This window comes from Aethina tumida, chromosome 5 (genome assembly GCF_024364675.1).
Source record: "Aethina tumida isolate Nest 87 chromosome 5, icAetTumi1.1, whole genome shotgun sequence".
Taxonomy (NCBI): Eukaryota; Metazoa; Arthropoda; class Insecta; order Coleoptera; family Nitidulidae; genus Aethina; species Aethina tumida.
In genome coordinates, this window is record NC_065439.1 from 5062069 (window position 1) to 5087372 (window position 25304).

The 25304-nt window shown below is 29.4% G+C and overlaps 1 long non-coding RNA gene across 1 annotated transcript; it reads right to left on the minus strand.

Annotated features, from left to right (window-relative positions):
- Positions 1 to 11325: 11325 nt before the first annotated feature.
- LOC109606577 (uncharacterized) lies at positions 11326 to 16157 on the minus strand. Its single transcript, XR_002192103.2, has 5 exons — positions 15786 to 16157; positions 15500 to 15586; positions 14250 to 14337; positions 12966 to 13048; positions 11326 to 11568 (listed from the first exon to the last, which is right to left on the minus strand). It is a non-coding gene; the product is annotated as an uncharacterized LOC109606577 (long non-coding RNA).
- Positions 16158 to 25304: the final 9147 nt, after the last annotated feature.

Sequence of the window (25304 nt, forward strand, 5' to 3'; positions counted from 1 at the left end):
AGAAAACCTAAGAAGTACCAACCCAATGTTATAAACAAAAAACATTACTGGGCACGATCTCGGGATGCAGCGATGTTGCCATTTTGAATGCGGTGTTGCCATTTCTTACAGACTACAGATATCTTCTTGTCCATCTGTCACTTTCTATTTAAAATTTATATTAAATGAGTATAGGTTAGGTTTTTCTGATATATGTAAAAATAAAACAATTATATATTTTGTATAATTTTAATATATTGTATAATTATATATTGTATAATTTTAATATATATATTCATGCTAAAAACAAACAAATTAAAAAAATATATATATTCTATATAAATATAATATAATATAAATTTTATAATAATATAATATAATCATCATATCACTTCGACACTCATCCAAACTAAAACTGTAATATACTAATTATAACTAATGTAACTGCTGTAAAAGTAACTTTCTGTATTTTGCAATAACTAAGCAGGAAGCATGATATGAATTAATACCAATGAATCTGTACTTCAAATTCGATTAATGAAAATAAACGAACATGTTGACTTTACGGTTTATAAAATAACAAACACAAACAATTAAATTGCGTAAGTTGGTTATATAAAAAATTTCTTACCAGAAATATATTTTCTTAAAGCAAAAACATCATCTGAACGTCTTCTATAACCTAAAATCTATCAAATTATAGCGTCCATAACTCACTATTCTGAAATCTAGTAAATTATTTTTTCTAACTAAAGACACTAAATATTCCCTGCTCATCTCGACAATTTTGGGGATTTTCTATTACCAATTTATAAAATCAAATATTAAAATCCCTAACTCATCCCGAGACAAAAAGGTCGTGCCTTTTCGGCGATCCCGAACGTCTATTATCGGCTGTTGCCCCTCCGTCCCTATTCGCTTGGCCCCCCCGAAAACCTAAGAAGTACCAACCCAATGTCATAAACAAGAAACATTACTGGGCACGATCTCGGGATGCAGCGATGTTGCCATTTTGAACACGGTGTTGCCATTTCTTATAGATTACAGATATCTTTTTGTGCATCTGTCACTTTATTTAGGGCGGGAAACCTTACATTTAAAATTTATTTCAAATATGTATTGGTTAGGTTCTTCGAAAGGTATATAAAAACAAAGCAATTAAATATTTCACAAAAACTTTATTATATATCAATGGTAAAAACAAAAAACATTAAAATATACATAGTATATAACCAGATTTAAATCAGAACAAATTTTTTCTAATCTTAATTTAAGCTTTTAACTTTGAAATTTTAGAAATAGTATTTCAATGCATCTTATACAACAAAGAATTCTTCTCAGCATTATTATTACTAATTGTAGTTTTAACACAGATGGAAGATACAGATTTACCATATGAATGATTTGAAAGAATAGGGCAAAAACTAGAACTAGGAATTTTGGATACTTGAACATTATTAATACTAATAGAAGTAGAAAGAACTGTAGAAATGTGTAGTGGAACAGGAAAAAAAAAATTGAAATTTTTAACGTTAATAAGATATTTGTTAGAACATTTAGAATAACTACAATATTTACTATTATAACCAAAAACTAGAGATTGCTGAGAAAAATCCATTATAAAATTTATTATATATATATATATATATATATATATATATATATATATATATGTATATGCACTGGGGATCCTTAAAGACACATCTCTTCAAGAGGACATCTAACCTAAAACCGTAATGTAATTATTACAACTGCTGTATAAGAACTTTATGAAATTTGGCAAAAATAATAACTAACCAGCAAAAATGAAATGAATTAAGAAAAATTTTACATTAAATTCAATGATTGAACAATTTAAATAAACAACATTCTAACAAGCTATGTAAAATAATATACAATAACAAATACAAACAATTAAATTATATATATATATACTGGTATATAAAAAGATTCTTACCAGAAATATACTTTCTAAGTGCTAACATTCCTCGACCACGCTCTCTTCTCTAACCTAAAAACTACTGAATTTTCGCCATTCTAAAATCTCGTAAATTATTTCCTCCCTATACATCTCGGAAATTTTTGTGACTTTTCGACGATTCCGAACTTCTATCATCGGCTGTTGCTCCTCCGTCCCTATTCGCTTGGCCAGGGTACCATCTGTCTCCACAAAACCACGCTGATTCTGGTTCAGCAGGGTCCCACTGCGCAACCTAGTGTGGAGAATTCGTTGGAGGAGGCCTTGTACTGCGGACCCGATGGTGATGGGCCGCCAATTAGTTGCCTGTCTCCTGTCACCGTCCTTGGGCACCAGAACAGTTCTGCTGGATTTCCAACTGCCTGGTTTGGGGTTCCCAAAACATAATAAAGCACAACGGTGAAGTAACAGGGGGAGAAGAAGAAACATATGGGGTGTTACTAGATAAGTACCTCGAATTCAAAATCGCTTGCGGTGCATTCTTGGTCTTGGAAATTTTTGATTAATATCTTTTTAAAATTTGAGAGATTTGAGAACAACATTGTACCGAATACTAGATCCGCTAGGATTTGTATCAATTTGTGGGGTTGGATGAGTGCCATTGGTCCAGGGGAACTTGCCCTCATTCCTGGTAGAGCAAATGCAATGAGTTATCTCGAGGTGTTTCATAACCTATCCGAAATTTCTAAATAATAAGTCGATTTCTTAAAAAAAATTCCAATAAAAGTCCAATAGAAAACGAGATAAAAAATGTTAGTTTTTAGTTTATAACAAACCTTACTCTTACATTAGATACCCAATTAATTATTAATTTATATGCGCATTAGTATTAGAATATAATCTTATATTGTACTTCCTTTTTAATTATTGTTTATTGAATTGTTTTCTCTTATACCAAAATATAATGGTAATCAAATTCTACTAAGTGCTTTTATAAATTCAATTAGATTTATTTGAAGAAAACCAAGATATATTATTAACAGTTCATATTGAGAATAAATTGAGATGTCTTACTTCTCAATTAATCAATTTTAGAAATATTAATACTTGGCAAGAAATTAAGTTATTATTAAATACTCATTTTGAAGATATACATGATTTAAATAGAATCAAACACGGACAAAATGAAAGTCCATTAGTTTTTATTCAAACTCATTGATAATATGTGTCTTGATACTTTGCTTACTGGTTTAAATAACAAATTAGGGTTAATAATTCGTGCAAGTATTCTAATCCAAAAGAAGCAACAATTCGTGTTAAAAGGAAATGTGAATTAAACTATCTTGAAGCCTCTAGATTACATGTTAAGAATCAAAATTTTAAACAAAATTAAAAAAACCTATATTTTGTAATTATTGCAATAAACCAGGTCATCTTATTAATGAATGCAGAACTAATTCACACACAAACTCTTCACAAAACCAACCTTACAGAAAATCTTTTAACCCAAACTATAATAATAATAATAATTATCAAAAAAAATCCTTATAATATAAATAATTCTAGTAATCCAACAAAATAACAGTTCAAATAAACCTAATTTTAATTATTAAAAGCCCCAATTCAATCATTTTAAATTAAACAATCAAAATAATTATACAAGGAAGACGAACGGACATCAGGAGTGCACGATGGGCAATGCAACTCCTTCAACTTCAAAATGTCAATGAATACCGTGATAATAAATCAAGTAGCAACAGTCTGTTTTGCCTTTTTTTGCTAACAGCAAACGTAGTTTGTATGGTCAAATGAAAATCAAATAGGAAATAAATGAAAAGATAAATACTTTCTCTAACTTTCTTTTGTAGGATTGCACTGATATTCTTATCAAAATATCAAGACTTAATAGCTGATAATTTACAAATCACACTCTAGATACCAATATAAATTTAATTAAATTAGGCTAGATACTGAATATTATTCAAATGGAAATAAAAATGATTAATTAATGGAATTGGCATCGTTTGGAAAGCCCTTTTAGGAAACATCGATATAACAGATGGTGAATATTAAGATAAATGTATTAACCAAATAGAACGAGATGAAAAAAAAATTGAAAATTTAATGAACAATCAGATACTAATTACTACTTAAACAATCCGAAATTTTAACTATACTATTCAAAAACTCCAAATTGATGAAGAAACGTTTAGAAAAGATATAAAAATTATTGACATCATATTTTCAAATATGTTTTAACTGCCAATATGAATTTACTCAAAGTAAAAATTAAAATGTTTATTTAGTCTTTGTGAATGATTATTCATGATTCAAGTGATTACTTGAATCATTAGTTTTTATTAATGGAGAACTCGATAATATCCTAAACTTTTGCGAGAATGAATATTGTGTAATACAACTTATGGATCTTTTAGGAGAACTTTAAAAAATAAATTGGGAACTCGCATATCAATAAATATCTAAAGTAATATTTGTTCTAAATATTCCTACAGTTCAAATTGACTCGTTTAAACTGTATCATTTATTTTCCTTACCCTTAAAAGACTCCCGTACTAAACTTTTTCATACCATTTTAAACTCCCATAAATACCTCATCACCTCAGATTTAAGAACTTTGTTTAATACTCTGTGGACAGTAATGCTATTTGCGAAGCACAAATCTTAAAAGTTGACTGAAATCAAATTGAATCAATACCAAGATAAACTTGATGACTTAATTAATGATGAAGTCATTACCAAGCCATGTTTTACATATTTATCAATAACCATTATTATTGATATCATCAATATGTATGTATGCTGCAAGAGTAGACGAAGAAGGCTCATCATTAATCGTGTGACTTCAAATCAAGCTTCGGACCAGCAACGAGAATTCAACCCCCTCTTTTAAGGTCACAGCGAAGACACTCTTCGATTAGATGATCCTCATATCGAGGAAAACGAACTTTCCGAAGAAACTTTTAATGACAATAATAGTGGAACATTTTTGCAGGTATAAACTATAGACTTTGTAAACTATTGTGACTTTTATTCTTCGATGGAATAAAACTCTTTTAAAATAGGGAGTTATATTCGATACCCAATCAATACAATTTCTTAAAAAAAGTATTAACGGAAAATAGTTCCAAAAGAAAACGCGAGGACGAAAGGCCAAAATAACGTCGAATATTGAACGGATCATTACGTCATTTGTAAATAAAAATTCTTTTCCAACGTCAAAAAATATTGATAATGTATTTTGAGAGAAGAGGAAAATAATAATTATCATGAAATATCAAGGTCTAAGGGAGGACCCACGGGGGTCCTATGCAGAACTTTTTTGCAACAGAAAACGAATATTTTCGATTAACGTCCAAATAGTAGGTGGTTGCTGCAATTGCATGTCAAAACCTTCTCTGTGTCCTGCACCATGCTTTGAAACATGGCACACCGAAAATAATGTGTAGTAATTATAAAATTATAATAAATTTGTGTGTCATTTATTTATTTTTATTTGTTTATTAACTAACATTTTGTGCAAAACTCCCAAAAAATTGCTTATTTGAGTCATTAAACCTGTCATTGTATATTTGCGAACGGTACGTGAAGGGAGTGTGAAATATGTTGTTAAAATAATAGATATTAAAATTAATATTGATATTAAATATGAATCGCGATCGATTAATTAATGATTTAGACGTAACACTTGATGAAATAAGAGACATGCTGGATTTACACACGGAGGTAACAATAATAATGCACATTACATAATGCAATTGTTACATATATTTATTTATACTTTTATATTAGATATATCCGTGACATGGAAAACCCTATGGAGCTTTAAAATGATGGACAGCTTAAAAAGAGATACCGATGCAAAAAGGATTTGTGGACGATATAATATTACCCACGATAGGACAGCAAGAGACAGTTACTAATAGAGGATTGTCTGTGCCTTTTCTAATGAGTGTTTTGTTAACACAACGACGTTTTTATGCAAAATGTAAAACATGAAATTAAATTAAATTGCAGATTGTGTGTGGTGACCTTAGGAGACTTAATCAGGCTACCTAAGTCTAATTACTAAAGAGGGTTACCGATAGAATTTCTGCATAATGTCGAAATTTCAACAAATTTCTTCGTGTTGGGGAGGAACTTCAGGAGGTTCACAGGAAATTTAATAGAATTGCAAAATTTTCCAAATGTAACAGGATGCATTGATTGTACTCACGTCACTAAAAACCCGGAGGGTTCTATGCATAACTTCAGAAAACGAATATTTTCGATTAACGTCCAATTTACAATCTTCAGGAAGTTACTACGACAGTCATAATTTTAATAAGAGTTCTGTTGAAGGTACGTTTCTGTCAGTTTTCGCACTGCCCGAACCCCGGAACATTGTTACAGTGGTGTCAGAAGGAACTCGTGAATGCGACATAACTGGAAAGAAATCAGAGTTACAACAGAGACTTCGAGACGTTTTGATTCAGGAAGGTGATGATGCCGATACATTTTTGTTTAATGTTGGGCGTGATTTCTAAACCATGTTATCACAATTAGAAAGTAATATGGAAAGGAAATTACTGGAAAATTCCAGTAATCTAGAAAGTAACTTAAAAAAGAAATTACTAGAAAATTCCAGTAACCTAGAAGAAAAATTACTGAAGAACATGAAAGAGAGGCTGATGAAAGACACGGAACGACGCTGAAAAAACAACGCAGCTAATTCTGGCACTGCGGGGAGATGCTGCCGATGTGCTATTGCAAATATCTGCCTTGGAAAGAACAAATTACGTACACTTGGTGAACCGGTTAGAAATGAGATTTGGGCAAACACATTTGGAGTATGTTTATCGCAGTCAACTGAAAAATCTTATCAAAAACCTAATGAAATTCTTCAAGAATTTAGCTCTGATGTGGCTAGGCTTGTTCGCACAGGCTATTCTTCTGCAAAGGAAGAAATAATGGAAAGTTTGGCTGTCGAGGCATTCATCGATGGATTAGGGGACCGAGAAACCACGAAATGACGCCAAAACTTTATGGAGAATGCATCCACGGATACAAAGAAGATCAGAGCTAAAAATATCAACCAAATTAGACATTTAGGCATCACTAACTGTCGGGGACAGAGTTGACTGTTGTAGACTGGTTCTCAACGTGATGTTGAACAAATTGAAAATGCAATGATGAATCTAATCACGAATATATGGACGAATATCTCCTGAATAGGAGAGTATTGGAAACCGAAATCAGATCTAGGCTTTGCGTATGGAAGCGTCACAGATTAGGGTATGTTAGTTGCTGTAAGTTGAAACTGTTTTCAATTCTCGTCCACATTTATCTACTGGTTTTCCTCATGAAATTTTGTTTGACCAAATAAGTGACGGTCCCCTGACGGATTTAATTAGGAAATTGAGTCCAAAAACCCCTTTGTTAGCCATAGAAGATATCCAAGTCTTTGTCAGAAGTAACATGTTAAAACATGCTGGAAAACGACAAGCAAAATGCAAAGAAAATGACATCTTATATGTTGGACACCTGGTATTGTTGCGTGAAAACCTTTTGACTGATGCAATTGAAAACCCTTCTGTTAAACTGTGTCTGTTATACTCAGGACCACATGTGTTCGACAAAATTCTCCATATATACCCAGAAGGATTGGGAAATTGGAAAAGTTAAAGGAAACTACAATGTTTCCAACCTCAAGTTTTATTATCGTTACTGACGAATACGTATTGAATGTGATCATCTGAGAAGAAAGCACTACATTTAGGACCCTGTCTGAACCAACAAACGTGATGGACGTCCACGTAGAAAAGGTCGGAGAGCTTGAAATGAGGCGAGAACTGTTAAACCAGGTCAAGGATCGGCGGATTCACCACCAAATAGAGCAGCGAGTCCGAGAGGAGACTCAACGTCAAGTCGGTCCCTTGGAGAGACGAATTGAGGAACGGGGACATTACGCTGAGAGGTGTCCCAAGAGGAGAGACATTAAACCGCGATTCGATGTACAGCGAATCAACGTTCTCCAAATGTCTGTGCCTGGCTACCGCAAATGGGGCGTTACACCAGAAGGAAACGGGCTCTCCGTGTACCTAGACACTGGTAACAAGTCTAACGTCATCTCGCCGGAATGTGTGAAGAGGATAGGCCTTCAAACGAAACCTGTACAAGCGACATTGTCAGGATTTGGGGGGGCGGGGGCGGCAGGACAGACGCAAACAGACAGACCCAGCTGGCGGTGACTATCGACCGATGCCAACTGACGGTGGATGCATTTATTGCGTCCATACACCTCCCAGATGTGGATTTGTTAATCGGTCAACCTGAGTTGAATGATGGACATACCCATATGGAAGTGAAAGGCCAGGAAGTGACCATGATTTGTTCCACAGATCAGGAGACGCAGGCAGAAATGGACATCCAACTGGAGCGGGAGCTTCGCCTCGGACCAGGTGCCACGCGGATGGCGTTAGTTCGCTTGCTTGGACGCCATCAAGGAGAAACCACAATTTCTGCCAGGATCCTAGATGATCACCGTCAACCACTGGCCAGGTTCAATGTCAAGTTCCACCCAGACAGCGACCAGGCTACAGTGCACTTGACTAACCTATCGCAGAGTGAGGTCACCGTCCCCGAAGGAACCAGTCTGACCAAGGTACACCGGAGAGATACGCCCGAGAACAACGAAGTTGATATGAGGGATTGAGTAGTTATAGAGGGCGTAGATGAAGGAGGTGATGGTAGTTTAGATGATGTCGACCGCAAAAAGCTGAGCGACTTGCTCGTAGAATTTGCAGACTGTCTCGCAGAAGGTACAAGCGACGTCGGGGCCACTCCGTTAGCGACTATCGAAATAACACTTATCATAAACAAGCCGGTAGTAAGAAGACCGTATCGCCTGGCACACTCCGAATGAGAAAAGGTTAAGGAGAAGATCAATGAGCTGTTAAAGAAATTAATCATTCGGGAGAGTGAATCAGACTATGCCAGTCCCATTATATTTAATAGTACCTTAGAAGGACGGAGACATCGGACTTTGCGTTGACTACAAAATAACGGTGAAGGACCGCTACCCATTGCCACTCATTTTGGACCAACTAGACAGACTGGCTGGAAGTAAATACATACGACGCTCGACTTAGTGGCCGTATTTCATCAGATCAAGACAGATGATGGTTCGATCCACAAAACAGCATTTGTCATACCTGACGGACACTATGAGTATCTGAGGGTGCCTTTCGGGTTATCCAGTCCAGCTGTGTTCCAGAGGGCAGTCGAAAAAATATTAGAAGGGTTTACGTCGAAGGGAGTACTAGCCTACATGGACGACATACTAATCACCGCAAAAACCGCAGGAGAAGATATTAAAATCCTTAGGCGAGTCCTTAAGAAGGTCAGGCCTACATGCAGCAAGTCCACAACCATAAAAACATATGAACAAAGACTGCTAATACTCAGCCTAGGCCTCAGGAGATTATTCAAGTGGCATTTCACAATTGCCGATATTGCCCAACCCATAATTGGTGCAGACTTTGTTGCAAACAGACGACTTGTCGACACTAAAACACAACTATCGTCCATAGGAAAACTACTAAACACCGAAATCCACAGCATTACTACTGTAGACTGTTCAACAGACCCTAATTCATTTTTTGAGTTGCTGAAACAGTTCCAGGAAATCACGATACCGAACTTCTAGATAAAAGCCAAAGAAAAATCAGACATAGTGCACAGAATAATCGTAGAAGGTCGAACGACTAGACTTGAACAAAGCATACCATCAAATACCATTTGGATTATTTGAGTCAACATTCATGCCATTTGGTCTTCCGTGGTCTTTGGATTCGTCGTTTACTTCGACGAAAGAGACAATTTGGATTTTTCGACTGTTCCAGGAGCTTATTGGTTTGACTGAGGTTTTTGTGCTTAGAATTGACAACGAGTCAGCTCGAAAACTCTCCGAGATTCCTGAATTTCACTTCAGAACCAAATATATTCAAAGAAAGTACCTGTTCATCCAGGACCGAATCAAGAAAGGAATGCTGACTGTGGCCCACATTGGAACTGAACATCAGTTGGCGGACATCTTAACGAAACCTGTACCCCGCCCAAGACTTAAAACTCTTCGAGAGAATTTGGGACTGTTATGGCCTGACTGACAACAAATATAATCCTTGATACTTTGTTTACCGGTTTAGTTAACAAATTAGGATCAATAGTTCAAAGTAGTAATCAAAAGGACCTTGTTAAAGTAACAATTAAACTATTTTGAAGCCTCTTGATTACCTATTAAAAATCAAAATTTTACACAAAATAAAAAATTTTACAATTATTGTAAAAAACAGGTAATCTTATTAATGAATTAATAATTAACAGTAAGAACTGATGGAGTACTTCTCAAAATAAAAATAGATTTTAAGTTCATACATCATGTGTAAATGAAATTAAAATTTTTTAACAACAAATAAAACAATTAACAAACAATTAAATTGAAAAATCATCAAACGCCTAAATGATTGTCAAGACAAATTAGTATATTTTTATCAAAAAATATAGAAAAATTGAAACTTGATATCTGAATAATGAATAAAGCATCAAAAGCTCAACTAAAGGATGAAACTTACTAAATATTCCGAGAGCGAACTAAATTGTCAATTATATCTGGATTAATTATTCAAGAAATGAAAAATATGTGCCAAAGATGATAAACATCATCACCTCGACTACCACCTCGATTCATTCGATCTCAAAAACTTGGAAAATATTCAAAAATTTGAAACTATCATCGACATATTCAACGAGAACATGAACAGGCAACTCTCTAAAAATATGTATAGAAGATATTTAAAATATCATTGACTATTAGCCAATTAACTCTAAAGTGGGCACCATTCATGAAAGAATACCTTCAATAGTCATAGACAGCTCAGAATAATCAATTTAATTGAACAATTTTAAACCTGATGGAAGTGTTATTACAAATTAACAACCGTCACTGCATCCAGTAATAATAGTCAACTTAATATACTCCAATGTTTATGGAGCAGCAGGTTATAAACCTTAAAGTGACTCAATTGTATATTACGATTTTATACATATACAAAATAAACAAAATTTATATACACACACAAAGAAATTATAAGAATTCTATTATAAATTATGAAATAATTATTAAAAATGTGAATATTTTTTCTCTCAAGCAATTGCAATAGAAAATTACATATATACTAATCAAGTCATCGTTTAAAAAAGATGAGTAACATAATGCATACTTTTACTATTTACAATTAATTAATTACTGTTCAGTTTTATATTTTTCTCCCTGAATATTCTTCGGACGTATGGAAAATTTTTATTTAAACTTCTTTTTTCAAAATAAAAATGAATCCCAAAAATTAAATAAAATAAATAAATGCATAAATAAAAAAAAACTAAAAACAAGTAAGTAAGATGTCCAAAAACGTCTCCACAGGCAGTGGTACAATACCCCAACCTGTGATAAAAAGTAACAAGAGTAATATTCTCCAATAAATTAGCTATACGGTCTCTTAATTCATTGAGATTATTAGCCCTGTTCTCATGGAATGTGTATAATTTGGGCTTTAGATAACCCTACAGAAAAAAGTAGCAAAACTGGAAAAATGTCCTGTCACATGTCATAATACCTAAAACAAAATTAAATAATATGTTAACAATATAATAAAAAAGCAATTTATTATAAAAATAATAAAAATTAATTCATCATCCAATAAACTGGAACAAATTTATTTCTTATCCTAAATAAACAACCTTCTGATCATTGTGGATAATAAAAATAAGCAAAGAGAAATGGAAAATACCAATTGAATCATTTTGCAGTGTAATTTCTGTTCTGTTTCACTAATTTTAGAGAAGTAACAAAATAATTGTAAAATAGTTCAGATTACCTTAGTCTGACTCTCCGTTGCTAATGGAGAGGAATAAGTCACACAGTAGGTTTCAAATTTGACAAATTTTTACATATACATGTATATCTGTTATGGTAATGTTTAAATTAATTAATAAAATTTTATTTCTTTAATAATTTAAATTGTTTATTTCTAGTTCTGCAAAGCTATTTTACAAGAAAAATATACTATTCATCGTAATATGTATAATTTAATTACCCTTATTATGAAATAGTATTCGTCTCAAACAGGCTAATTAATTCTGGGTACTCATAATCAACTGAAAATAGAAAATTTACTATTATTCAGGTGATTGGCTGTTCAGTGCCCTCGAATTACTAACACTCGAAAAATAAGAAAATTAATACAAATAAAATTAAAGACATTGACAAGATTCACTCACTTCATTTATATAATGGAGAATAAAAAACATAGTAACAGTGTTATTTGAATTCAAATTTTGTCAATAACTACTTTGTTATTTTATTATATTTCAATAAATATATATTCTTGCATATAATAATTATTAATCATTTATTCAATAAAGATGATCTTTCACTAACACAAAAATTTGTTCAACTTTGTTGAAGTGTTTTTATATTTTAATGCACTTAAATTAAAAGGAAATATTCAAATGAATTTTTACACTTTGACGGGAAGTTCACTTCAACATCTTTCATATAACAATTTGATAATTAATTTGTCCTGAAAAACTAGAACCTTATGATAGCTATCTTCATTCATCAGTGAAACAATTATTGATAGAATATTAATTAGAATAGATATATATATATATATATATATATATATATATATATATATATAGATAGAATTTAATGATTTTATTTTATTGGCTATCTCGAACATATGGTACACAACATAAGCAAAGAGAAATGAAAAAAATGTGTGGAATAATATAAATTGATTGGAAATTATACTTTAATATTGTTTTGTGAAACCCACATTGAATCTAGATAATTATATATTCTAATAAATAACACTGACTGATAAAAATAAAGAATAATTGTTGGAGTATTAAATTTCAATATTATATTGTAAAATGCATTTGCAATATTCTATAGAATCTCCTTTTGAATAAATACTTTAGTCACTCATGTGACATGATGAATACACACCTTTTAGATTTATTTGAAGATTGATAAACAATTGATTGATTGCTTCACACTAAATATCAATTTAATTTTTCAGTCATCACCACCTAAAACATAAAGTTAAAATCATAACTGGAACAAATCTATCAATAAACTGCAAAAGGAGTATATTTTTGTATATTACATTTGTAATATTTTAACATTTATTAAATGGTACAGACTATGGTTATTGAGTAATAAAAGATACTAATCGGAATAAAAATATTTTTATTTATTATTTTAATTTCTGTATTTAAATATATATAATTTATTGAAGTTTCATTTTTGCATTTTAATGCACTTAAATCAAAAATATTCAACTAACTTCAGTTTGGGGTTCACTTAAACATCAATTTGATCATTCATTTGTCTTGAAAAAACAAAAACTTTGTGGCAGCCTTCAGTATCTTCATCAATCAGTTGAATTACTGATAGAACTAATATTTCCCAGATTTTATTTGTAATTTTTATTTGTGTCACTATTTTGTTCTTACTAATTATTTACATTCAATATTTTAGAATTCACACTTGAGTTGTAGAATCTGTAATTATTATATTTTGGTTTAAACGTTTTCCCTTTTATGTGATTTGTATTAAATACTTATTGACAATTCACTTTTCATTGAATTGTCACCAATTATGGAAACTGGAAAACCACACAATATCCATTTTTTTGTAAAATAACAGTAATATTAATACATTATCCATACATGATGTCACTGTTTGTAAGTATATACAAATCATGTTAATTTGTATATTTTATAGATAAGTCCACCTTAAAACAGTCCCTGTCAAATAAGAATATTTGGAGAATATTGGAAACTTATATCAACTAAAGATTTTAAATAAAATGAAACAGTGCATAACTCATAAATTCCCAAAGAAAGTTAGTTCATCATCCAACAGAGAAATTGGAGCAAATAAAAAATTAGGGCTAAAGAATGTAAATAAAGAGAAATGAAAATAAACTATTTGCCATCTGTTGCTGCATTTATTACATTGACATAATTTAGTCATACTATGATGTCGAATTCACAAATGCATTACAAGGAGGAAATAATTTTACTAGCTGTACTCAGCAATGCATTCTTATAAATTGTTACTGATGAAGATTCAACACACAATTAAAACTAAGTGAGAACAACTGCTCACAGCTGTGGTCAAAATCACTCAGCATTCATTCAGTAGAACAGGCATTAGTTTGACTTATATATTCTAATTCTGATACAAAAAAGAGGACGATAGCAAGCTAAATGAATGCACACTTACCACAGACCTTTTGTTTTCAGATTTATTTGAATACTGAAAAACAGCCTCATAGATGTGAACATCAGTTTAGTTCTTCAGGTATTAATATCTAGAACAAAAAAAATGTCAAAACAGGTTCAATCTATTTGAAGACTGCAAAAACTAAAATGTTATTAGAGCATTCCATTTTTAACATTATTAGTAAATTAAGTAAATTAAATAATAAACATTGAAACTAATAAATAATAATTATTCATGACCATTTTACATTTGGTGTTGTATTGGAACATTTCTAACTATTTCCTTCAAATTAAACACAAAAATATAAACTAAATTACAAAGGTTACCTTTTGATACAATATTAACATAAAGTAGCAAAAGTAAAGATTAATAAGAATGATTGTTTGAGTATTAGATTTCAATATTGTATTTACATTTATATACAGTATTCTATAGAATTTGCTTTTCAAAACATGACATTAATCTGTAAGTCATTATGTGATATATAATTATTTATACTGAATAAATGATAGTTGATTAATTTGCTCTAAAGCAACTCAATTAAAATAAAGACTGGTCAATTGTCAATAAAAAATAAGAATAACATAAAATAATATTGTCTTAACTGTTTGTAATATTATTATTGAATATCCACTCAATCAAATATAAATATACATTAAGATTTAATTCAAATAAAACTGTAGATGTTGTTTCAGTCTATATTCAATGTATTACTCACTCTGCTTCCTGATTCTTAAATCATTATCTAAAAAATTAAAAAGAAAATGAAACATGCTTGCTCATACTCATAAAATATATTTTCATTTATAATATTTATTTTTATATTTTATAGATTCCTTCACCTTAGACAATACCGTCAGATAAAAATATTTTGATAATAATAATAATAAAACAAGAGAAATGATCAAAACTGATACAAGTCTATTTGAAATTAAATTTATTTTTTAATAAATTAAACAATAAATAATATCACTAAAAAGGAATTACTTTTTATGATCATTTTACATTCAGTGGTGTATATTTGAACATTTCTAACTATTGTAAATTAAAAATGAATACACATGAATAATATTAAATTAAATTACAAAGAAAAAATCAAGTGTCCATGGGCATAGGTTACCCTTCAACACAATATTAACATAAGGAAGGAAAAGTGAAGAAAAATGAGAATTATTGTTTGAGTATTAAATTTCAATATTAGATCAAGATATCAATCCTTAGATCACTCCTGACTATATAAATAAACATACCTTTCACATTTATTTGAATATTAACAAACATGATGAATGGATTGTTTTATGGGTAAACCATCTATCTAGTTTTTCGGTCATCATCTCCTAAAACATAAAATTAAAATCATAACTGGAACAAATCTATTAGTAAACAAAAACAGTAATATAATTAAAGCCATTATATTCATAATATTTTAAATGTCATTTATTACATGGTACATGATGATGAATATACCATTATTTGAACATTGAACAATTCAAAACATTTTATATTAATTTAGTTGTTAAAATTAAACATACCAACCTGAATACAACAAAAATGTTGATTTCATCTGGACTTACTGTCTGAGTAGATATAGATTACATTGATCAGGCCAATCGAGTAGTTCACGATCTCAGTCTTGGCACAACGTTTCCATCTATAAGAATGATAAAGGCAACACCTTATTGAATATATGTTTATAATTCACCTAAAAAAGTGAATAATGGAACTTTTTGTGCTGCATCACTTCTCATTTGTCACATGTAGTATGTGCAATCATTTAATTTAATGCTGTTTTGCTTTACCATTATCAAATCAGTCAGCCCACTGAAATTAGGCAACCTGGGACCACGAAGCTAGGCAACCCAGTAAGCATTAAAAAGATAAAGAAATATTTTCCTGGTGTGGAAAGAAAAATAAATAAAATTATGGCTGTAGCAACATGTGATAAAAAGCTTTTAAAAGAAGCGTACTGAATAACGAAATCGCACGTTATTGATATCACACTCGCTTCTAATGTTTTAGAATTAACGAATAATCGTCAGTAAGTTTTTAGAAATTTTTGATTTTTTTTTTCGTTAAAAAAATCACAAAACTAAAAAAAAACAATTTTAGAAAGGAATGATTAAACAAAAAAAATATTAATGTTATTTATTTATGAAACCTCCATAAAAATTACACAGTTAAGAAGTTTAATAAGGAACCCTAAGCAAATAATATTGTCCATTTTTAAGGAATTGTATGTATAAAATTTATTTAAGACTTATCAATATTTTAGGAAAAAGAAGAAATGATTTTACACTCCTTGTATTTAAAATTCTTCAAAACTAAGATCTTTAGTATTTTAATGGAGGAACAAGGGGATGATGAAATAAATAAAAGAGACTAAATGATTTATATAAATTTATTTCGAATATATACTGCATGTTATTTGTACAGTTATTCAGTTGTAGCTATATTATTTATTTATTTTATAATAGTACAATAAAATACACTTAAAAATTAACGTTTATAATTTTTACAAAAATACGTACATAAATTATTTAAAACTATGTTAATTGTATAAATTTTAAAAATACAGCAAAAGATAATTTAACTTAATTTAATATTCAGTTTAATCATGCCTAAAGATACATTGTGTTCCACTAAAAATGACAAAGTGTATGCTTTAAGATGCACAAAATTAATAACGAGTATCCTGTATAATATTTGCGAGTCCTAATAATGAATCCTTATAGAATAGTTCCTCGTTAATAAATATGCCAAAAAATAACATTTTTAACATTAAAATTGGTTGCTTTACACATATTTTGGCCGGATTATTAATATGTTAAAATTAATAATTAGAAAATTATGTGTGTTAGATATGTGAAATATTGTAGTAGAATTTAAGTATCCAAAAATACACAGATTGCATTGAATATAACAAAATTGATGTCACTTCTTGCAAGACTGGAAATGAAATTTTGTTCAAAATAAATTAGAAAAGTAGTTCAAGTTAAGTTATAATTGCAACGTGATATCTTTTTCATTATTAAGTTAAGTGTATTAATATTTAGAATAGGTCTTTAGTAATTAATATTGTAGCGGGATAATTTCTAGAAATTTCAAAAGTATCTTTAATTATTTTATCATTTACTTTAACAATGACGTCGTATTTTGATGCCGTTAAGTTACTCTTTACTAAAGAACGTTTAATAATATGTTCATCATTTATAGTATTTATTATAATATATTCTCTTAGATCGTGAATGTAAAAATGAAATTTGCGGTAACTTTTCAGATTGTATAAATCATACGGACTGCGACTAAAGCTATAATAAAACAAATTAAATTGATTTGTTTCTAAAATTTGGATATGAGATGTATGCATTGGCATGTGATTTATTAAAGCATCAACATTTGGAATATCACACTTGTAGCATACAGGACACATGATTAGTTTTGTATGTATACATTTTTTTTCATGATCGTACAATTCAGTAAGAACAAATGATTTTTTACATTGCCACTTACAATAAAATTTGACCTCCTGGAAAACATTATAAAGCGTTCTATCTAACGCTATACAAGTATATTGACCAGGACATGTAATTTCCATTGACTTACAATTGTGACATATGAAATGATTTACAGGACAAAAACAATAATAGATTTTAGACGTACATAATAAAAAACCACAAGCGGAACAAGACGACGTAAATGTAATAGTGGGATGATTTTTATTTACCAATAATGTTTTACATGGAGATAGTTTCCAGTCAATATTTTCAGTTAGAAAGTCCTTATCTAGATAAATTCTCCTTAACTCCTTTATTTCTTGATGATCAATCGGGAGTTTATCTTAAATGTAGGGTCCTTTTTGAATCATATCCATTGATTTATCTAGGTCATAATTTACAATTAATTTACAGTTGACAACATATCTGCCGTCATGTAGCCATATTCTTTGTGGATTGCATATTTTGCAATTGAATCTTTTAATGAATTCCCCTTTGGTCATACAAAAAGTGTATGTTAAGTTCTTTGAATGATCCTCAGGTCCCAAGCAATCAGCTTTCAAAATTAATTCGTCATGGATGATACAAACATCTATAAAAAATATATGCTTGTCGGTATTATACATGTATGTTTTGTGAGTATCAAGTGAAGTGTTGATTTGGAATTGTGCTTCTTCTATCACTGATTCACTATGATGTCTTCGAAAATGTTGTACCATTTTGTAACTTGGTATCACTTCGTTGACACACAAAGGACATTCATATGATTTACTTATGCACTGCTCTTCATGTTCCCGAACTTGACTAGGCAAAAGCAACTTTAAGCAACCTTCATACCGATTCACACACTTAAACAACATTCGTTCGGCAAGTTTATTGTAATTCGATGACACATCACACTCAATATCAGTACAACGTCCACATAGTTTTTTAAAATTTTGCGAAATAGTAACCGGCAATACCGAGAGGTATTTGTCACAGTTTGAACATACAAGACTGTCTAAAAGTTTATTAGGCACAATTGATAGCATTTTGGCCGAGAACTGTAATCAATTACTTTTTCGTTATAAAACAAGTTAATACTTATACAACAACAGTACATCACACAATGATTAGCAATCGTACACTCGCAACTTTGAGTCGGTGTGTTCCCCCGTTTAACAGCGGTATTTACTTGAAAAGGAATCACCAGTGTGGCCATTCAGTAAAGCGTACCCCTCTGAACTTGATATTTTCGTGAGACACGTTCGGCACCTTTGGACTCGGCACGGTTCGGTTTCTGAATCGGAACGGAACTGTTTGGACCCACATGTTTATAATACATTAGCACCGAAGAAAACAAGATTTTGTCTGTTTCTTATAGCGTTACACAAACTTGAATATATGGAACTCGATGCGAATCTTCAACATTGTTGTTGATATATAATTTGACGAATTGTTTGAATTGTTCTTAATAAAAACTATGTTTTAAGAATGTAAAAACCATAAAACATTCGTTAATTTATACATAAATTATCTATTATACGTTACTAAAGATTAATTTACTTCAATGATAAAGTGGTATATAAAAATTGAAATTATATTTTTATATCTTGAGTAAAATTTAAGTACATTATAATAATTATTGTTTATTACTAACAATATTAATTAAAAGTAAAGTAAAACACAATAATATTACTATGTACAGTCGGCTTCAGAATGGCAAACAAAATCCTTTGCGACCCTCTCTCGCTAAGCTAAGAAAATTAAAGATTGACTAAATTAAAGAAACTTAGTTTTTGTAAATTATTATCACAGTTAGTCATAAATTAAATAAAATAGCCCTATTTATAAAAACTAATAAAAATGTATAAAATTAGAAAAAAAATTCTTTATTTTTCTCTCATCTGTTTGAGCTAAAATTAATCCTATTGATATAAACTAAAATATTTATGATTTTATTAATATATAGCAAAGGTGGCCAACCTGAGGCTCTTTGAAGGAATATTTGTGGCTCTCGATAAATGTACCCCTGTTCCCTTTTCATTCCAGAATTATCAAGAGAAGTTTTGCATAATACACGAAACATTTCAAATTATGAAAAATGGCTCGGACTATCAAGGAGCTGGCCACCCCTGATATACAACGTTACTTTTCCATTAAACTATTTGAAAATATCAGTGTAATATATTAGGTAACTTGTATAAAATATGTTGTGTATTATTTCGCTTGTTTGAGAATTCATTAACTAAATCCTTTTTAGTATTTATTATAGATATTTTAAAATATAGTCATACTTTTAGTTGTAAGCAATTGGGATAATAAATTATTATGTGATGATTGGTCACGATTTCACTCTAAGCATATATCGTGTATTAATTACAAACTGCTTATTCAGTGAACGACTAATGATCTACACAAATGTATCATAGTCCAGAATTTTCTTTAACACGAGCTTCATCAGAGCAATTACAATACTATACCGTACGAAAAATGCTCTTCGTGTCTGGATGTTGTAAGAGATGGATGCACGACAAAGAGAGAAAAGTTTTGCCCGGTAGTAAGAATCCCTACTCTCAGAGACAATGCGCCGTGCTGGTGCGCGCCGGCGCACAATGTAAATTAATCTTTGCGAATGCATTTAGTAACTCTCCGTATGCGTAGGGATGTAGTTCGAGTTCTTCGGATGCTCCATTTAAATTCCGTAACTTTGTATAATTTTCAATCTGTAAAATGAAATATTTTTTGAGGGTATATCAAAAACAAAAATAAGTATTCTAAAAATAAACTACTTTTTTCAAAATAAAAATGTATCCCAAAAATTAAATAAAATATACTAAAAACAACGTCTGCGGAGACGAACCGCATGCTAAACGCAGCAAAACCAAATGATCCCCTCCAGTCAGTTCGGCCCGCCCACATAATTGCATGTATATCTTTCCTTTTTGTTTACAAAGGGGTATTGATGTTCCGTCTCAATATGCGAGTAGACACGCTCATCATTTTTGATACGGTATATATATTTTGTAATTGCTCTTCATTGTCAAATTGCCAAATTGTAGTAAAAGTCTGTTAGTATAACGATATATACTACTTTGATTATAATAAACAATCAATTTTTTTAGTAAAAATTTATTTATTTAAATTAAATGCTTAATTTTAAGCAGTAAAATAACATTTATTTAATAAAATTTTTAGTTTTCAGCAGCTAACTGTAAAAAATATCTAAAACTTTAAGGTAATTAAGGTACCTTAATATTAGGATTAAAACTAAGTCTTACATGATATTTAATTTAATAATAAAACTATCTTAGACCTAAGTAACACAACAAATGTAAAATTAAATATTTATTATAAGTTTGTACACAAATGTAGAATTCGGAATATTTATATTACAAATACATCAAACAAAGTACAAATACTGTTAAATTATTGGACAAATATGATAGTTAAGACTGCCAGAAGATACATTTGGATGTTCGATCAGTTTCGAGATACACGTATATGAACAAAATTTAATTGTTTCTTGTTTTTCAAAATATTCTCCATGAAGACTGACACAATTTTTTTATGTGAACCAATTTTCAAAGTACTTTGCCATCTTACCCCAACATAGTACTTTCAAAACAAGTGTTTAAAAGCTTGCTAAATTAAGGACTATACGGAGAATATTCCATCAGTAAAGTAAAATATTATAAATATTATAATTTTATCTTAATGTATTCCATTTCCACTATAATAAAATTAAATTATTTTAAGTTATAAAATGATTCTTTATTAAAAAAGTCAAATAATTATATTTAATTATATTGTATGGTTCTAATTAATTTAAAGTTTTCGTTTAATATTTAAATTAAATACAACATTTATTTTTAATCAACATATTTTTTTAATATTAACATTTGAAATCAGTTCAATTAAACAAACTTAATAATTCAGATTCAAATAATTTGAAGTTCTTCAAATATAAAAGAAAATTTCGCTTTTCGTTTTCATTAATCTGAACTAAATTGTTATTTTGATTATTATTGAACGAGTCGTGCTGTGGAATTAATAAAATCTATACCAAATTTATTCTAAAAAGTACCAATGTTGAAGATTTATCAGTAATTTTATAATTGAATATTATTTTCCACACTTTAGATATAAAATAAACGTTTGTCCTTTTTTATAGTCCTAAAACCGAATAATATGATATCTGCAATAATGTTCCTACTATATAATTATTTTTAATAGTTATATTAAATATACATTTGTATTAAATAATTTAGAATTTAATGAACAATTTGTACGGTGAACAATATTAATATTAACAAAACGGGTAGTTAATTAACACATTTGTGTTTGAAATCAAAATCATAGTATTTCTCTCAGAATTATTTTATTGCATAAGATTATTTTAATAATTATATAATATATTTTTACAATTAATTTAACCATAAATAAATATAGATTGTTTATTACATTATTATCATTGTTTATTTTATAATTGTGGTTGTATTATTAAATTCATAATTATATTGAAAGAAAAATGTACTATATTCACACCGACTCCAAAATTTTATCCTAATAATGCAAGGTCGTCAAATAATGCCGACCGCAAATATTTTAAAACGCTTTGCAGGTAAATATAAAATTGGAAAAAACTAATACTAAAAACATCATGCGTATCCACGGCAGTCGCGTTTCGATTCGGAAACCGAACGTGGTGGACGAAAACGAGCACTCCAAAATCGTCTTAGACCCGTCAAACCCGGTTTGCCGAATGGCCACACTGAGTCGGTGGTTCCCCTGTTTAACAGCGGTATTTACTTGAAAAGGAATCACACTCTCGACTAAAAAAACAAAAAGTGCCGTCACAAGATCAAATAAAAATTCAGTTTTAAAATGTTCGTGTGCAAAATTGCTTGCATGGGACAGAACCGTACTACAGACCAAATGTTTAAAGTAAATATACTGGTTGTAAATAGATTAGTTTATAAAAGTAAGAAATTCTTAATTATAATACCGTAATGTGTGTTAAAAATATAATAAAATATTCAGTATTAGAAATTTATTCTTTTTTAATAAAGATTAAAATTTTATTTACAAAACTTTGCATTAGTCCTTTTTCTTTATTATTACCTCATACCAAATTTGAATATTTTAGTATCTTAGTTAATTCGGTTGTAAAGTATAAATTATTTTGTTGATGTTTTTTATATCCTACATAATGCTTAAATTATCTAGCTAATTTCTATTTGTTAATTTTTTATGAACTTTCTGAAAAAAAAAATCATAAAATTTTCAAGGAGAAACCTCAAAATAAATTTTAATTTTGTTAAAATATGTCGATAGCTCAATTTTTCGAGCAATTGACATGTGATTTTTTAAAGCATCAAAATTTCATTTCCTGACGATACATTTTACTAGGAACAAAATTTATTATTATAGGTTCGTAGTAAATAAAAATATAACAATAATAAATATTTAACTTTATTAAACAGTTGCGGCCATAATTATACCAAATTACTAAAATGTATTAAAAATATGAGCTGTGGTTGTTTTTTCTGTTATTGTTGTTTTGTTCTAGCTTAGTATACCAACTTTTACTTTCTAACATATTATTTCAGTTATCCAATTCGATTCAGTCAATTAAGTTTCTTACTTGATATAAAAAATATAATTCGATGCCTTACAATTGAAATGAAAGGAATAATTTCTTAATTAAATTAAAAACACATTCAAATAGTTAGTAGGTATTAATCAAGGATCAGAAAAAACACATGCATAGTTAAAATTATTTTTATTTATCGTTCAATATAATTTTTAATAATACTAATAAAATATACATAAAAAAAACAATTATGATTACAATTTCTTTGTAAAATATTAAAGTTATTATAATGTATTATCTTTTTTGAATACAGTAAATGAGTAAATGAATGATTACACATCCACACAGAAAAGAGGCTTATTTACAAATAATGATAACTTCTTTCTCACAGTTTCGTGTCAAAAACTTCTCTAAAATTTAGACAGCAAAAGTATATTTTATAAAACTTTTTATCAATCAATATCAATCAGTACATCTTCTTGTTTACAAATTATTAAATTTAAAAAATCTAAAACTAAATTATTGAGTAAATAGTAAATATTTACTTTAAGAATATCAATTTGAGGAATTTATATCTGTCGAAAGATATCTTATGCTGATTTTGTAAGATGAAGTTTTACCAAAATTCGTTTGTACATTTTGTTCCTTTACTTCAGATTTATTTAAGTAAATCTCATTTTATTTAATTTATTTAAGTAAATCTGAGTTATTCTCAGGTTTCTTTAGGAATCAAACAATATTTGCCAAAAAGGAAGTGGATGCATTATCTATTTATAAAATGAGAGTTAAAAGAGTTAAATACAAATAGTCTATCACGAATATTAAACATATAATAATAAACGTAGAAAATTGTTTAAAATATATATTATTGCTTACTTTTTAAAATATTTTCAACGATTTTTATGTTTTGGTCGTTTAAATATATGTTTAAACGTAAATAATAGCAAATATTTCGTCCCATTTTGACTTTTCGATTAATATCGGCTCCCTGTTTAATGAAAAATTTAATTAAATACTCATTATTAGCTTTTATAATGACTGTGATTCTATTTTGATCATTATTACAAAAGTGAGACAACAAATGTGAAACAATTTGTTTCATAATTTCCTCCTTAACCTAATTATTTAAACTTAAATGAAGTCAAATATTTCGCCCTAGTTTATTTTTATACACAAACGGGGCTTTAAAGTTTCTAGAACATCTTCAATTTCTATGATGTTTATATATTCATAAAAAATTATATAATATCAAAAAATTTTTCCGTATTTATTTATTTTGTGGATTTGTCCTCTGTGATCGATAAAATATTTTATTAAATCTACGGAGTAATAACAGACATTAACAGTAGCAATCATTAAAAGTGTATCTATCTTCATCTACCTCATTTATTCCATTTATATTACCATCGTCAAAAGTGGACATAAACATTTCGGCAACATTTTTCATTTCTTCGTTGTTTAGATTTTTATTGTTACTTAAGTAATGACAAATATTTTGTCCTATTTTGTCTTTTTTGTGAATTTGTGCTCCGTGACCGATGAAATATTTTATTAAACCTATTGACTCATTTCCCGTAAGTTGAAGAAAAGCTAGTATTCTCTTTATTTCCTTCATTGATTTGATTTTTATGAATACCGATAAAATAGGACATTAATAATTCGGCAACATGTTTCATTCCTTCGTTGTTTAGATTTTTATTAGTACCTAAAAAATGCCAAATATCTAAACCGTTTTTATTTATTTTGTGAATATGTGCTCCATGTTTGATTAAGAATTTTATTAAATTAGTCAATTTGTCATTTCTGAGGTAGCGAATAGTAATGGAGTCATGTTATTTCCATCTTCTTCATTAATTTTTAAATTTTTTCCATCGTCGCCAAAACAGTATTTAATAACTAAAGTGATTGTACTTAATTTTATCTTTTATAAATGTGGAGTCCAAACTAAATATTGACAAAGATTCAGTTCATTTGAAAAATGGATAT